Source organism: Neopelma chrysocephalum, unplaced genomic scaffold (assembly GCF_003984885.1).
Source record: "Neopelma chrysocephalum unplaced genomic scaffold, ASM398488v2 Primary Assembly neopelma1_23, whole genome shotgun sequence".
NCBI lineage: Eukaryota > Metazoa > Chordata > Aves > Passeriformes > Pipridae > Neopelma > Neopelma chrysocephalum.
This window is the reverse complement of record NW_020897691.1, coordinates 17,689,781-17,707,073: the sequence shown is the minus strand read 5'-3', so window position 1 is coordinate 17,707,073 and position 17,293 is coordinate 17,689,781. Positions and strand designations below refer to the sequence as shown.

The following is a 17,293-nucleotide window of genomic DNA, read 5'->3' as shown; positions in this document are numbered from 1 at the left end:
TTTTAGTGCCAGGACTTGTTTATAGTGGAGTGTGCCAAAGTTTACCTCCAATTAAAAATCAGGAGAAGCAACAGTTTACCCCATGGTAAACGTTACTATCTGCCAGTTAGTCACAACACCCACAGTCTTTACAATTGATGAATAAAATGCAAAGTTGTAACGTAACTGGATTTTCCAGTCTGACTTCCTAGTTTCAGTAGTTTCAGTAGAATTTGCCGGAGCTTTATAAAAGTATGTAAGTATTTACCTGTGTATATGTCTGAGTATATGTATACACCCATGTATTAAATTCTGTTTAAACTACTCATATAATATTTATCAGAGATATAATGACACAACTTGTCAGCTCTGTCTTTCAGAGTCGCTCTTTCACCTTTGCTGAAAACTTTCTCAATGAGATTAGACCTAAAAACTCTAGTCAAGGCACACGAGTCTGCTGTTGCCATATTTCCCTGTCCACACAGCAAGTCCCCTTACAAGGCGGATAAAACCAGGCGCAAGTGAAAGCTTTAGTGATGCAGCTTGTGTGTAACTTGTCACTTTATGCTTATAGAAGACATATATTTCTCTTGTTTTCTTTTCTTTAAACTGAGAATATATAACAATAAACTTTCACAGTCATTGAAGTTATGATGCCTATTGAGTAGGTATTTAATTCTTTTCATGTCTGTCTACACAAAGTTCAGTGCAAAACCTATTGTTGATCATTGCTATTCTCTTCTAGTGTAAGCTGCACTCCAAGTGCAACTGTGTCTGTGTCTGCCTTTCTAGAAAGAGGTCAAATTGACATTTAGAGTTGTGCTTTGAAAAAAACTGCTGTGACTTCATGATCTTTCTGAAACTGGTATTCTCTGCCTTTTAAATAGAGACTTTCACTTGAAGGAATTTACAACAGATTTTCTTCTCAATCCTTCACACTTATATCCTGGCCTCATTCCAGTGTAGAAACTAGATTTGTAATTGCCTTATTTACAAGATAGGGTCTCCCCCTCTCTTTGTTTGCTTAACTTGACAGATTGTAGACTATCAGACGCCACTTAACCTTCTTAAAAAATGTTTTATTTCAATTCCTTTTCTAATAAGGATCCATTTATTCTCCTGAAAAACTATCATCAGAATGAACAGAAAAAGTGGATTTTTCTGAATTGAATTTGTATACTGGAGGATTGTAGTTCACAGGAAAGAACCAGAGAAAGTTTGATGTCTGCAGGGTCCATCCACACAGCACTATTGTTGTGTGAGGTGAAAGCAGGCACAGTGTGGTACCACCACTGAACCTCCCTCCTCCAAGATTGACACCAAGTGAATTCCCAGCATTGGTGCCCGGCGGCGTTTTCATCTGTGGCACTGGTCAGAAGGTCTATATGGTAAAGATCTTTCTCTTGGATGCAATACTGCTTGGTATGTGCCTGATAGAGCCTCCTCACCCTTTCCCCTCCACAGAGCATATGGGGATGTGAGAGGTACAGCTGCAGAGGTCTGGTGCTTTTCTGCAAACTGCAGCATCTTCTATTGGAAACCCTGACAGATCCTACATCAGTGTCTGCTGGTTTTGGCCAAGATGGGTACTTCTGTGTGAGCATGCAGATGGCGACTACCAAAATATGTATTATTTATGTAGCATATTCTTGTTTCATGTTCTCTAGATTTATTTCAAATGGATCCATGCAAAAGGCTAGCCCTCATCTGGAATTTCTAACAATATTGTGTTGCTGTATTATTTAACCTTTTTTTCCAGTATTGTGTAAGCAGCTGGCGCTTGCAGTCTGACTGGTGGGGTTATCAGGCTTTTGTCTCTATGACTCTGTGTAGGAGGACACCACAGTAACTACTCAGCTAGCTGGGCTGCTGAGGTGTTGTCAGTGATGACTAACGCTGGTTGGATTTTCTAGTCTGCTCCACCCCCTCTTTTTTCTCATCTCAGATAGATTGCAAAAATATTCCAAATGGTATAAATTGACTTGTTTGTAACACTGTAACAAGCAGATAATGTATAACAGCCTGGCATACAAGTCCTTTAAAAAATATTTGCTTCCATGGTTTCCTATTTTTTTTTTAATGACATTTGACTGCCTGGCTGAGCTGTGTGTGTCTCTGCTCCCTGACAAGCTTTTGCAGTGGGAAAAAGATGTTTTATTGTCCTCTGTGGGTGAATGCCAGTATTCATACAAAACACAGATTGTCCACTCATGCATGTAAATAAAAATACTTCAAGATAATGATGATGAAAAAAGAACATGCATAAGTCAAATGGATTATTTGCTGTAAATCCAGACAATAATGAGATCTGTAGAATCTATTTAATTTAGGCCCTGGTCCTGCAAGCATTTTTCAGTGTGTGAATACATTTATGTAGCACTGTTGAATTTTAGGACTGCTCAAGTTTATAAGATTAGTCCAAAGACTATGGAACACACAGTCATTTTGTGAAATCTCATCTAGTTTAATATGTAACCATCTTCAGGCTGTGGTCATATGTGTTTTATATTTCCTAGGCAGGGGAAGGCCACCCCAGAGGTGAGTAGCAGTTAACTGGGAACTGGCAAATTGTGAGTGCAGGTCCCAGGGCTGCTGCAGCCTGCCTGCCTTCTTGCATCTTGGCCTTAGGAAAAGGAAGGTCGTGGTGGAGAAAGTAACGTTTAATATTGTAAAGTCTTGTAAGAGTGAATACTTTCAGAAGAGTGAGGCAATGAAGAACTAGCTGTGGCTCTTTGTGTTTCCTGTTTGGGGTCCACAGGGTGACTGACTTTTTATACTGAATGTAGCTTATTGCAAGGTTCGGGTGCAAAATTTCTTATAAATGCCTTTGACTTTGCCATCAGGAATGAAACTTAGAACGGCTTGTTTGGCCTCATTCATAAGCTAGAACAACCAAATAAAAAGGGTTTTGCAACTAAATCACTGTTAAAAACCATTCTGGTAGAAAAGATTGATTTTATTAATTTACTGCCTTTTTTTTTTTTTAAGAAAAGAGACTTAAAGCCTGCATATGTTCAATATGATGACAAGGAGCATTGATAATGTTTTATAACTATACTCCTCTTTTGTACCTTGAAGGCTTGTAAGCTGTGGTCTCTCAGCAGACACTGAGCAGGAGCATGATGCTCATTCTTACGCCATCATTGTTGTTGAACTGACTGAAATGTGAAAGTCCAATTATCTCCTTAGGCGATAGTCTCATGCTTTATCATGTGCATGTGTATTATCATACCTAGGCAGCCTCATCTCCTCGGACGGTAAGATTGACGGGGAGATAGATAACAGGTTAGCAAAGGCATATAGTGCTTTTGGAAAGCTTCATAAAAGAGTCTGGTGAAATAAACACTTGAAGAAAAGTACCAAGATCAGTGTTTACAGAGCCATAGTGCTGTCTACTCTCTTATATGGTTCCGAATCATGGGTCATTTATCGCCACCACCTGCGTCTTCTAGAACGCTTCTGTCAACGCTGCCTCCGCACAATCCTAAACATCCACTGGTCAGATTATGTGACCAATACATCAGTTCTTGAACAGGCAGCAATCACAAGTATTGAGGCCATGTTGCTGAGAACACAGCTGCGTTGGGCAGGGCATGTCTCAAGGATGAAGGACCACCGCCTCCCTAAGATCCTGCTTTACGGTGAACTTGCCACTGGCTGCCGCAAGAGAGGAGCCCCAAAGAAAAGATACAAGGAGTCCCTGAAACAACATCTCAGCCTCGGCCATATTGATCTTCATCACTGGTCTACTCTGGCCTCCAATCGGGAGGCCTGGAGACAAACCATCTATAACGCTGCTGATGCTTTTGAGAAAGCACGCAGGATCACCCTTGAGGAGAAAAGACAACGCAGAAAGAATCGAGCCTTGCAGAATATACCACTTAAGGAGTCTTTCTGCTGTGTGTTTTGCAACCGGACATGCCTTTCTCGTATTGGCCTTTTTAGCCACCAACGCGCTTGCAAGAAACGTGGGTAGAGCCCTTCCCAAATCTTCGTTCGCGAAGCCTAGCCATGATGATGTATTATCAAAATTCAGGTTTGATTGATTCCATGCCAGTGAAAAATAATGTATAGCAGAGTTGTGAAGGAAACCTGGATACAATGAATAACAAGGGAAGAACTTGAAGAGAAAAAATGAGAACAGGAACCTAATTGTCAGCTTTTCTATATATAGAAAACACCTCAAGGGTAAGCATATACGGTTTTGTATAAATACATTTAAAATGTGTTTTGTAGGCGCATATTTTCAGTGTGTTGTCATGATCAGAAACACATGTAGACCCTGAAAAGTTATGTGAAGCATGCAGAACCCTTGCTCATGCACATAAGTAAAAGCTATGCATGGTGCATATGTGTGTAAATATTTAGCTGGAGGAACAGTCATATAAGAACTACTTCAGAACCATCCCTAAGTCAGGAAGCCACAAATTATAGGTCTGAAATTTACCACATTGGCATGTCTACATAAGTAAAACCAACTGGAAAGATAGGAGAGAGGAAAAACACATTTACAAATAATATTAGATTAGAGAAGAGGAACCATACTAAACCCTTTTCTTGGCTCTAATCAGAAGGCAGGAAGGTTATTACAGGCAGGAGCTTGCAGACTTCAGCTAAACAACTTCCTGGTGCTGAGTATGAGTCTTGAATTTTATTTACGTGTATGCATACAATCAGGGCTTTACACATAATCATTATTTTGATAGAGGCCAAGAGGGGGCATGGTTGGATTTGTTTTTTCCCTTTCCAAGTACATTGTCATCATCTTACTCCCTCTTTATCTCTGCCAAGTCTTTGGGATGGGATTATGTCATATTCTTTATCTACTTAGTATCTACCATGATGAACCCTTGATCCTGACCAAGGGTGTTGGCTGTTTCATGAATGTTGAATTGAGAAGCAGCCATAGGAAACCTGAATTTCTATTTCAGGCAGCAACACTTCAGCTTGAGTAAATACAACTGATACTTGTAAAACCACCGAGACAACTGCTAGTTGTTGCAAGGCCTTATACAGGCATTGTTACGTCACTCCTCTTCCAGTCCTCCCACCCTTAGCCTATGCCACAGCAAGCTCCCGGAGCTTCTCTCCCCACTCAGTTGTCACACAACTCAGACTCTGCTGCAGCTGGGCTCATGGAGGCTTGGAAAAAGTAGCTACCCTGAATGACTGGCTGCTTCTCAGACCCAGATGTTCCTGGAACTGGAGTAAGCATAGCAGGTAAAATGCAATCCTTGGAACTGAAGAGTAAGAAAAGAGAGTGTCACTAGGTCTGAAGAGAGAAAGCAAAGAGACTATATATGTTTGTCTGGAGTTGTCTTTTCTTTCTGTCTCTCTGAAGAGACTCACTGAGTAGAGGTGTAATTGACTGTCATGTGGAGCATCCCCACGTGGTAGAGAAAGTCTGGCACTCACCTCATCTCCTGCTCAGGTCTGGGAGGTCTGTAGCACAGCTGGTGAGAATGTAGCAAGAATTGCTGCTCTTCCTAATGCAGTCTTCTTGGAGCTCTGCCCATGTCCTGTGCTTGGTCAACTTGGAGGATGTAAGGGAAGAAGAGGAGAAGGGAAAGCATTATGTAAGTTGAGGAAACTTCCTTACTATCTGTCGATGTCTGAAACTTTTACATAGCAGGGATAAAAGGAGAGACTGCATGTTGTGAAACTAGAATTGAACACACAGGTTCAGCTCTGTCACCTGGCTTCTCTGCAAAGAAAAATATGAGGAAGTTATTCTGTAATGGAGGCTTGGTGTGGGGAACTCTCTTTCTATGGGACCGGGATGGGTAGGTTTACAAAGTTTAGTTCTATCCTTAGGCTCTGTGGTCAGATCATAAGCAGATGCTTCATATAATCCTAAGGAAAAAGGACTGTTGGCACTAATGTTGGAGAATTGGTAGCACCTGGACCAGAGGTGTTTCTGTGGGAGAGTATTTCCTGTTCTTGCTCCAAGAGTTGACTTTTGTGTCATTGTAGCTATGGCATTGTCATCAGCTCTGTTAACTTAATAGAGTTTGGTCAGAAATTTGCAGTCTTCACATACTTTTATTTCCTCTGGTTGAAAGGCCAACTACTGCTGTTAATCGGATAGATTGATCTCTATTGGCATTTAATAATCAGTACTGTTTTGGATGGTACCTGGGTTCAACAATCCCCACATCTGGGGAGCAAAGTTCCCTAGTGTTTTGTGAATTTACATCTGCTCTTCACAACACTTCCATCTGCAGGAGAGGACAGCCATTGCTTTCCTTGGGTGATATGAGGAATGAAGACAGAGGTACACCAAGCTTGCTCAGCACTGCTAAGCAAATAGGGGAATGGAAAGCCCTTGAATTGTAAGCAAGTGCTCTTCTGCAGCTGGTCTGTTTTTCCTGCTGTCAATCTCCTAACTATTCAGTGGCTGTGGATAGCTCTGTAGTACATGGCAGTGGTTGCCACCAGTTATTCAGTCTTTGAAATGACCTCTGCTTGATGGGGTTCCTGTGCCTGCAACAGATTCATCTGAACTGTATTTAGTGAAGAACATGAAAAAATTGTCTGCAAACTAGCCCTGAGAAAAACATCCAGTTGGATATTTCTCTGACCAGAATGAGTTTAAATTTTCTTTTTAAGATTTTTAGTCATGACTCTGATCTGTTTGGAGTGATTCCACTTTCTTTTCATGGTAACAGAAATGGTCGGTGTCTAAATTTTATTTGTTGAATTCTTCTGAATTAATATGTGTAGTTTTCTTCACTAGAGAAGGGGGAAGGAAATGGTTTGAGCTGTGGTATGGGAAAGTTGTGTAAAGAGAGGCTTAGAGTTTGCATTTTGGGGTGTTTCCACTGCCTGCTCCATTGTGTGCATACAAAGCATGGTTTCTTTGGGGACAAGGTACCTGTATTGTTGTCACCTTCTGCAGCAGAAGGCTGAGCAGATAGCTGCAGGAGGAGGAGCCTCTGGTGAGTGTAGTCATTGAAATTAAGCTGTCATCTCCTACAGATTTTGGTAGAGTCAGATTTATATGTGGCAGTTCTTCTAAAATATCTTCCTTAATAGTTCCCAAAAGCTTTTTAGCTATATATTCCTTTTGGATTTCTCCAAAAGGAGAGAAACATGTGATAAGTCAGGATTGGTAAAGGACACTTAAATATTCATTTGACTACTGTTTGTGGGAGTAAAAATTGGTTACAACTACTGCTTTCTTGAATACCTTGTATAACTGTAATCTCTAACATTTTACGCATATGAATTCTGTTCCAGCATAACCAACTTTTACCATGCTTTGGTTAGATAGAGCTCATGTCCTTCTGAGGATGGACAAAAGCTTTTCAGTTACTAAGATTGTTTAGTAGGAAGTCTTTATCAAAAAGAAAACATCCTGGATACAATTTTCATTCCATCTGTCAGAGGTTAGGGAGAACAACAAAGAAAGCATTGTATCTTTCATTTTGATTAAGTTAAATAGGTATAGGAAACCACAATGACTTCAAATTTCCCTCTTTAGTCTGCCCTGGTGCGACCTCACCTTGAATATTGTGTGCAGTTTTGGGCACCACAATACAAGAAAGATATTAAGCTGTTAGAGAGTGTCCAAAGGAGGCCAACGAGGATGGTGAAGGGCCTTGAGGGGAAACTGAGGAGTGGCTGAGGTCACTTGGTCTGTTCAGAAGCTGGAGGAGACTGAGGGGAGACCTCATTGCAGTCTTCAACTTCCTCATGAGGGGAAGAGCAAGGGCAGACACTGATCTCTTCTCTGTGGTGACCAGTGACAGAACTCGAGGGAATGACCTGAAGTTGTGTCAGAGGAGTTTTAGGTTGAATACTGGAAAAAGGTTCTTCACCCAGAGGGTGGTTGGGTACTGGAACAGCCTCTCCGGGGAAGTGGTCACAGCACCAAGCCTGAGAGAATTCAAGAAGTGTTTGGATGATACTCTCAGGCACATGGTGTGACTCTTGGGGATGGTCCTGTGCAGGGCAAAGGGTTGGACTCGATGATCCTTGTGGGTCCCTTCCAGCTTGGCATATTCTGTGAAATTCAGCATCAATGTGGTAGTTAAGAAATCAAATATAGCAACTTTAAAAAGTGGACTTAAATGATTTGAGAATGTGTGTTGAGAGGAAAATAAGAGGAGCAGCTAAAAAGGTAAGCTATTTGAAACGGCATTAAGGCTGTTTAATTCTGCCATTAGTAGAAAATAAGAATAAATGTTTATCACCTGTCAAGGAAGATTTAAAAAGTACCAGTAATACAATGAAAAAGATGATATATGTAAACATCAAATTACAACAGTCTATTAGAAATAAGATGATGCTTGCCAAAAAATGGAAGTCATATAAAATAGAATAATATGGAAAATATTGCAAGTTCTGATAAATAGCTAGTCTTTTTCATTTGATTGCTGAAATCATAAAAAATGGACTGGGGAGGGCGTCATACCAAAATCCTTTCAGATCACTAGAAAGAGAAAACAGAGAAAGATTTTGATACTGTTTGAGTTGTAAAAGAAGGAAAAAAATGACAAGACCGTAAGAAACAGTTTTTAAATGAGCCCTTGGACTAAATGTTTCTAGATGAAAGACTTTTTTTTGGTGGAGGACATCTAAAGAACTGTCTCAAAGTGAACTACTACAAGAATATATTTTAAGACAAGTAAAAAAAAAAACTTGTAGATCATCAGCACCTGACAATGTTCGTGGAGAATTCTGAAGCAACTGGGAAAAGGAAATGCTAAAGTAGATACTATGGCATCTAATTCATTAGCTGAATTAGTTATAGGGTACCAAAGGAATAAGAAGAGACAAATTAATAACCAAGTGAATTCACAGGTATCAGGAGAGACTAATACTGACTTTGTTTTTTGGAGGGTAAAGATGACACTTCAGAAACCCAGCATTCTGTGGATTTATGAGTTCTCCTGATCGGAAGGTGCATCCAGTTGATAGGGGATGTTGTGCCATGGGTGTGGTAATTCAAGTAAGGAGTACGCTTCTGAAGCAAATTTCAACATTATCCCCACTTATCTTGCTGTAGTTCACATTGCAGACTGATCTTGCCTTGACTCTTACACAAAATGAGTCCCTAGAATCAAATTAACCAAGTGTGTTCCAGAAGTGCACTGCTAATCAGTCCATGAGACTGGACTACCGATACTCATTTCCAATACTTGTGTGCGTGTCAGATCCTTGGCACTGCACACTTTGCTCCACAAATTTGTTGTTGTGAGCTTACTGCACTGCTTGCCCATGTCTGTATCAGTGCAGTGAACTTGGATTTCCAGAAAACTTTAGACATGGCTATTTCTAAAGGCTTGTGACAGCTAGGCAGCTACAGGTCTTTTGTGGGTTAACAGCTAATTGAATGATGGGAAGTGGAGGTCAGAAACAAGATATAGAAAAGGGGAACTAGAGTTTCAGTGCGAAAAAGAGTATTGAGATGTAATGGGAAAGTTATGACTGGCACAGAGATAGTTACAAGATGACATGGAATGCCTATTTTTCCCACAGGAATACTAGTATGTATCATTTGTTAAAACTACAAAAAAACCCAAACAAAAACCTCAACCAAAGCCCAAAAAAACTCAACCAAAAAAACCCCCCAGCAAAAATGGCAGTAAATTTAAATTAAAAGGAAGTACTTTTTCACATACTGCACAATTAAATTCTGTGAGTTAGTGTGGATTTCATTTTGCTGAATGTATAAATGGGATCAAAAAGTAAAGAGAATGTTTGTGGAAGGACTGGTTGTTGAGAAAAATTGCCTACAATGAAGCTCTGCTAATTTTCCTTCAGGATGTGTCCAGACTGTGGAATAGCAGAATTCCTTATGGAGGCCTCACTTCACATTGTCTCTGTTCCTGTACTCTGTTTCAGCATTTGCTGTTGGCCACTTTAACTTTATTCTGACACAGTTTGGAGCACTGAATAAAAATGCCACTTTTATTTTCTTTCAAAATCTGGCATGTAATTAAGTTATTAGGAAAAAATAAAATCCATGAGATCAATTTTCTTCAGCTGGTTATTGAAGATACAGGTGCTTCGTCTCTGAATCCCCTTGGAACACTCAGATTATCCATATTTCTTGTTATGTAGCAGCCTTGGGTTGAGCTCTCTAGAAAGTGTCAGGGATGAAATCGGCACGTGTGTTATTCTCTAAAAATGTTGCATTGTCTTGCAATATCCAAGAGAGCTGGCTTTAATTCTGGAGATCCTACTGGTGCTGTGAAGGTTTGCACAGGGCCTCTCAGCCTTGTGCACCACCTGCAACCTTGCTTGCAGAGTCTTACTGTAGTTTCCAGCTGTGGAAAGTGAATTCCTCGTAGTGTGTCTGTGTCAGCTTCAGGAACAATGTTGACCTGGGTGTTTGGGACAAAGCTCAGTGGTAGTGGGGAGGTGGCACAGGGCAGGTGGAGGGGTGCTGTTCCAAGGACCAAGACAAGCAAGAACACCCAAAGGGCACCTTCATAGTTTCTGACTGCGGGAAGCACCAGGGCTGTTACAACTGTGATTACAGATGGTGTAGTAGGCTGTAGCATGGGAAGGGAACTTCTTTAAAGTGGTGACTCTGGAGAAAACATGTAGAGATCCTCAGAGAGCTGAAATTGGAAGACCAGGTGGATGGGTGTACTGGTAAGCAGAGACTACTCAGGAAACTGTGGAGGGCTCATTAAAATATATGATGCTCTTCTAAGTTTCAAAGGTCCTTTGAACTTCGCAGTATGGAACTGGTGCAGGCTTTTGAAGAAAACGTGTAGCAAAGCAAGAATCTGTACCACTGGTTTGTCTAATCACATCTTCTCTCTTGCCTTCTCACTTCCCCTTTTTCACTCTTTCTGTAACTGTTCACCTTTGTTCCCCTCCATCTCTTTTTTGAACAGACATGGAATTCCTCTATAATGGGCACTGTTGGAACTTAAAATATGTGAGTGTGAAGAAATTGTTGCAGTGCTGTGAAGTCCAAAGCCTTACATAACAAGTTGCTTGGGTTTCAGCAGGTGTTTACAGTGGTGGAACAAATGCGTAGGAGTAGCAGTGGGGTTGGGGAGCTCAGAGCCCTGCTTGAAGTGTCAAAGAATGTGTGTGATAATATTACTGAGTCATGCTGGCCACAAGGGTGCAGGAGAGTGGAAGGGGTTCTCATCTGCTTTGTTTCCAACAGCTTGAGCCTTGGTGCTTTCATAGAATAAAATGATAAAGTCATTTAGGTAGAAAAAGACCTCCAAGTCATTGAATCCAACTTTTGAGCAAACATCATCATGTCAACTAGACCAAAGCACTAAGTGCCGTATCCAGTTGCTTCTTGAACATCTTCAAGGACGGTGACTCCACAGTATCCCTAGGCAGTCTGTTCCACCCTTCAGTAAAGAAATTCTTCCTGATGTCCAACCTGACCCTCCCCTGGCAGAGGTTGAGGCCATTTTGTCTTGTCCTGTTGCTAGTTCCCTAGGGGAAAAGGCCAACCTGCACCTTCCTACAACCTCCTTTCAGGTAGTTATAGAGAGCGATAAGATCTCCCCGAGCCTCCTTCTCTCCAGGCTAAACAACCCCAGGTCTCTCAGCTGCTCGTCACAAGACTTGTGCTCCAGACCCTTCACCAGCTCCGTTGCCCTTTTCTGGACACACTCTAGCACCTTATCTTTCTTGAAGAGGCCAAAACTGAACACAGTACTCAAGATGTGGCCTCACCAGTGCTGAGTACAGAGGGACTTCCCTAGTACTGCTGGCCACACTGTTTTTGATACAAGCCAGGATGCTGTTGGTCTTCTTGGCCACCTGGGCACACTGCTGGCTCATGTTCAGCCAGTTGACCAGCATTCCCAGATCCTTTTCCACTGGGCTGCCACCCTTCCCCAGGCCTGTTGCACTGCATGGGGTTGCTGTGACCCAAGTGCAAGACCCAGCACTGCACCTTATTGAACCCCATACTGTTGCCCTCAGCTCATTGATCTGGCTTGTCCAAAACCCTCTGCAGAGCCTTCTTACCCTCCAAAAGGTCAACACTCCCGGCCTACTTAGTGTAGCCCGTGAACTGACTGAGGGTACACTTGATCCTCTCATCTAGATTGTCAATAAAGATATTAAACAGGACTGGGCCTTGGGGAATCCCACTTGTGACCAGCTGCAGCTGGATGTAACTCCATTCACTACCACTCTCTCGGCCCTGCCATCCAGACAGTTATTAACCGAGTAAACACTGCACCTATCCAAGCCATGGGCTGCCAGTTTCTCCAGGAGAATACTCTGGGAGACAGTATCAAAGGCTTTACTGAAGTTAAGAGCCTTTCCCTCATGCACTACTTGGTTCACCTGGTTATAAAAGGAGATCAGGTTGGTCAAGCAGGACCTGCCTTTCACTAAACCTATGCTGGCTGGGCCTGATCCCCTAGTTGTCCTATATGTGTCCTGTTTTTGTACTCAAAATGATCTGCTCTATGACCTGCCCTGGTACCAAGATCCGGCTGACAAGCCTGTAGTTCCCTGGATCCTCCTTCCAACCCTTCTTGTAGACAGGCATCACATTTGTTAACCTCCAGTCATCTGGAACCTCCCTGGTTAACCATAACTGATGATAAGTGATGGAGAGTGGCTTGGTGACTCCTTCTGCCAGCTCCCTCAGTACCCTTAGGTGAATCCCATCTGGCCCCATATACTTGTATCTAAGTGGCTCAACAGGTCACTAACTACTTCCTCCTGGACTTCAGGCTTTTTTTTCTGCTCCCCATTCCTGTCTACCAGCTTTGGAGGTCTGGTTGCCCTGAGGATAACTGGTCTTTCTGTTAAAGGCTGAAGAAAAGAAGACAGTAAGTATCTCAGCCTTTTCATCATCCTTGGTGACAATGTTCCCTTCTGTGTCCAATAAAGGATGGATATTTTCTTTGGCCTTCCTTCTGTTGTTAATGTATTTATAAAAACCCTTTTTATTATCTTTCACAGCAGTGGCCAGATTGAATTCTAGCTGACCTTTTGCCTTTCTAATTTTCTCTCTACATGACCTAAAGACATCCCTGTACTCTTTCTGGGTTGTCTGCCCCTTCTTCCAAAGGTCATAAACTCTCTTTTTTACCCTGAGCCCTGTTCAGCCAGGATGCTTGCAGAGATGCTTGACCAAAGATTTTTCAGCTCTGATATACAAGGAAAATAAATTTCTACTTGTGGTGATGAGCCTGAAAATTAGAGTTGACAATAGAATTGATAACATTGTCTTTTTAACCAAGGATTATTTGGAATGCTCCCTGAGAGCTGGTTAAGCAATCACTCTTTCCTACAAGGAGGAACCCTATGGGATATCCTCAGTGTGCCTGCATGAGAAGTTTCAGCACCTTTTGCACAGGATTGCTGTCACTAACAATGTAGAAGTGTTGGTAGATGTGTCACACAAGTTCTTAGGGATTTGTATGGTTTTGTTTAGTCAGAGTGCAATCTAGTCAAAACATTTTCATGTTCCTCATGTATACAATGGGCTTAAGACTGAGCTGTCTTCCTTATGATGTTTGGAGATTTCCCAACTTAAGTTTTTATCAAGGCGAAGTGCACTGTTGAGGCACATGTGAACCTAGAAAAAAAATGACTTGGTGAAAAAGGAACAGCGAGTCCCAAATGCATTTCTTGAAGCCTAGTGCTTAGGTACTAACATAAGAGCCTATTCAAAACAAAGAGAGAGATTTTAACCACTAGACCACAATGACTCAGACACTTACTAAGATGTATCGCAAAATGCTTTTATTCCCTTGTCTCACCTTATTATGACTGATTGCCGTGGATGCAAAATGCAAATAAGCTGGGGGAGTGGAATAAGGGTAAAAATCATAGCTGAGCAGAAAGGATGACTGGACAGCAGCTTTCATCCTCCTCACCCTGATAGGTTTGTTGCTGTGCCTGGGACAAATGCTGCAGAGGAGGAAGAGAGAGAAAGAGGAAGTAGCAATCGTGGATGTTTTGCAATCGCAGCAGAAAATGCTGATGAGAAATGGCAAACATGCAGCTGAGGTTGATGCTCTTCCTTGTGAACGTGTTGGCGTTACTGCATGACCTCCATTGGCCCTTGGAGGTGTGAGAGCTCAGCAGTCAGCTCCCCTCAGCCCAAAGTTGCCCACAAAGGAAATAAGCTGGGAGAGAACTTGTTTGGGCAAATTCAATTAATCCAAATGAATACAGATGATTTGCATATACCTAGTGATAGTATAATTTGAAAAGCCATTATTTGACAAATAGATGTGCAAACGGCAAAAACCCCCAAACAACTGAAACATAGTATGCCAGGCTTTTCTTACCAATGTTTAAAAAACTGACCTTTTGCAAGTTACACATTTTTGAGGGCTCTGCATTTCAGACAGCTGTATCATGACGGTGTTTGAATTTAAATTGAACTCATGTGACCATAAAGCATAATTGAATTCAATCTACCCTCAATGACTTATATACAAAGTACTTAAAGTTTATTGATGAATTGCTGATGAATTGTTGAATCTGATAACGTAAGTCAATGGCTGCATTGGCTTTTTATCTATTTATTTACAACTGGAATGGGGCATCCATCTTTTGGGTTCTTTATAAGCAAGTAGATGGGATAGCCTTAGCAATCTTAGAGCGCAACCCCAGAAATATTTGAAAAAATAAACTTGAGATATGTTTTTTTTTAAAAGACTTCCAAGCACTTTAAGATATGTTCATTTTCAAGGAATATAATATTTTTTTTCCTTTGTAATTTTTGCTTAGCCTAAGTGATTCTACATTTGAAATAGAAATGGTTGAGTGAGAATGCAAAACATGGGCATGCTGTTGGTTTATTTTTCCTGCTTAAATATTTTCTTCTGAAGGAAAGTGTTACATCCAGAAACTCTCCTCTTTTCTCGAATAATTTGTTAAACATCAAATAGTTGGATAAAGGCCTTATCCCTTCTTCTGTGTGTGAAAAAATGTATTTTAAAACTTTCAGTTTGGATGACTTGACAGAACAAATGAAATATATGAATGAAGGAGATGGATGTTTGGAGTGGTAAGAAAAGAATACTTGTAAAGGAGCATATTTTTTGAAATTGCATGATCTTAGTTCATTATCATATTCCTAATAGTGATATTTATGGTTGGATTTTAACATAGATTTTGGCATATGTGCACAAGTACACAGATTGTCCTAAACTTGTGTTTGTTGTTCACATGTATCCTGCTTTTTGAAAATTTATGCATCTCTCTACTTCTGGGAAGACTTTTTAATATTTTCGCTACAGGTTTGTGGATGATTTGCTGGTCAGAGGTATGTTTTGATCTAACAGAGAATGACAGGCTTATTGCACCACCCAGGCAGGAGATCTCAGTCCAACCTTCTGCTCACAGCAGGCTCAGTTATGAGCTCCAACCAACTCACTCAGGGCTTTGTGCCATCAGGTCTTGAAAACTTCCAAGGACAGAGACTGTACAACCTCTTCAGGGTGACTTCCCCCCATTGTCATCATGGGGAAGGAGGTTTTCTTTATATTCAGTCTAAAGGTCTTCTGTTTCAACTTCTGCCTATTGTATCTCATCCTTTTGTTGTGTACCACTGGGAACAGCCCATCTTCGTCATCTTACTGATCCTCTGGTGGTGGAGTGCTGCTGTTAGAGGGCCCCTGAAGCTGTCCATGCTCCAAGCTGGAAATGTCCTAGTCCCTCAGCTTCTCCTCATGGAACCAACCAGCTCCAAAAATCTTGGTGTCCCCTGCTGAGCTTTCAATTTATCACCATCTTTCCCATATTGGGGATGTGTGCCCCAAAGTGGATACAGCATTTAGATGTGGCTCAAACCAAGCAGAGGAATACAGTCATGTCCTTCGGTCTCCTGGCAGTGCTTCCATCTATATAGCCTGCTGGCCATCTTGCAAGCCGACCACACTCCCAGTGCATGTGGAACACCCAGCTTCTGTCACTGGGTTACTGATGAAATTGTCCATGTCAACATTTACAATGGGAAGCTGTTGCAGGCTCTCTGGCAATCATTTTAAACATACAGCCACAACAAGCAGAAGTAGTGTTAATGCGACAGGAACTGCTGAAGGCTTTTTATCAAAGATGAAAGGAAAGCAGTGGCATAAGGCTGTGCAATAAATTACTTTGAAGCAAAGAGTAGGATTTAGGATTCTGTACAGATTTAAAGTCCTTGATTATATAGTGCTGCAATAAAGCTAGTTTCTGATGCTTAACTTTGGCAACTGTTTGTTTTCAAGATGTTTAAACAATTTTCTGGCCACTTTAAAGGTGTTTTTCTTTTCTGATAATTCTGTTCTTATAAAGGTAGCTCATATGTGTCCCTCCTGTGAAACTGTTAATCTCGGAAATTCTGAACACTTTGGAGGAATTAATTATTAAATATTCATAAAATTCCTACAGTGTAGGTAATCACTGTGTACCTTTTTTTAAAAGTACAGAGGTAAAGCTGTGGAAGAGGTGGGTTCAAAGTCAAGTGGTAAGTCAGTGCCAGAGTCAGAGCTGGAGCCTCTGAATACTCATTCCCTGCTCAAAGGCTGCCAGTCCTATGTTGTCCATCAGCATTTTATTCTCAAAGTCTTACACTCAGATTTAGCCAAGTGGTAGAGGTAAATATACAGCTGATTTTCTCCCCTTACCTATAATGCTCCCACAAGGTTGACTTGATCTAGGGAGAGAGAAATACAAAACTGAAGTGCTGTGTATGAAACCCCACTGTTCTCTCAGAGCGTTCAAGGACTGGTTAAAGCTCTCAGTTTCAAATACACTTCATTAGGAGAAACAAGTTAAAATAGAAAAGAAACCTCACAGAGGAAGCTGGAACATCTTACTGCTTAGAAGGAAAACTTTATGGTAGTGGAAGTCAGTAACTTTCAATCATAAATATTAAGTACCAGCAACAACTGGTTTGCATGTAACAGATGGGTTTGGCAAGTATGAATCATACCGGTTGACAGAGACTCATCTCATCCTACTTGTGGTCTCTATAGCCTGTGGCGGGAGTGATGCAACCAATAGGGTTTGTTGGTAAGTGATATGTTATCTGCTTTCAGTGGCTTTCCCATACCTTTTGGTACATTCATCGGTTACTTGGTTGGCTGAGTAGGCAAATGAAAGTTCAGATGATACCTAACTTCCCTGTCTGGTAAGAAACAAACACTCACAGACCATTTTTGAATAAAAAAGACTGTCTAATTGGATTTTATTGCAAGTAAACTGTGAACTGGTTGTTTTTTTTTTTCTTTTTTGTGACAATTGCTGTTCACCTCAAGGAGAAAATTCAACGCTGTATCTTGAATTTTTAACCAGACAGATATGTTTTCTGCTGTGCAATTCCCAGCTTCAGTGGATTTGAAATCTTCTGCGGGAACACAATGGA

The 17,293-nt window shown here is 41.2% G+C and overlaps 1 protein-coding gene across 2 annotated transcripts in view; it reads left to right on the top strand.

Moving 5' to 3' along the window:
• The first annotated feature begins 4,722 nt into the window (after positions 1–4,722).
• The window catches only part of IPCEF1 (interaction protein for cytohesin exchange factors 1), a 77,669-nt gene continuing 65,098 nt past the window's right edge, over positions 4,723–17,293 (top strand). Inside the window, exon 1 of one of the 2 annotated variants that reach the window (XM_027688679.1) lies at positions 4,723–5,199. The gene's annotated coding sequence lies outside the window, so the exon portion shown is untranslated. The remainder of the gene's footprint in view (positions 5,200–17,293) is intronic. The other variant, XM_027688687.1, reaches the window with a different exon arrangement.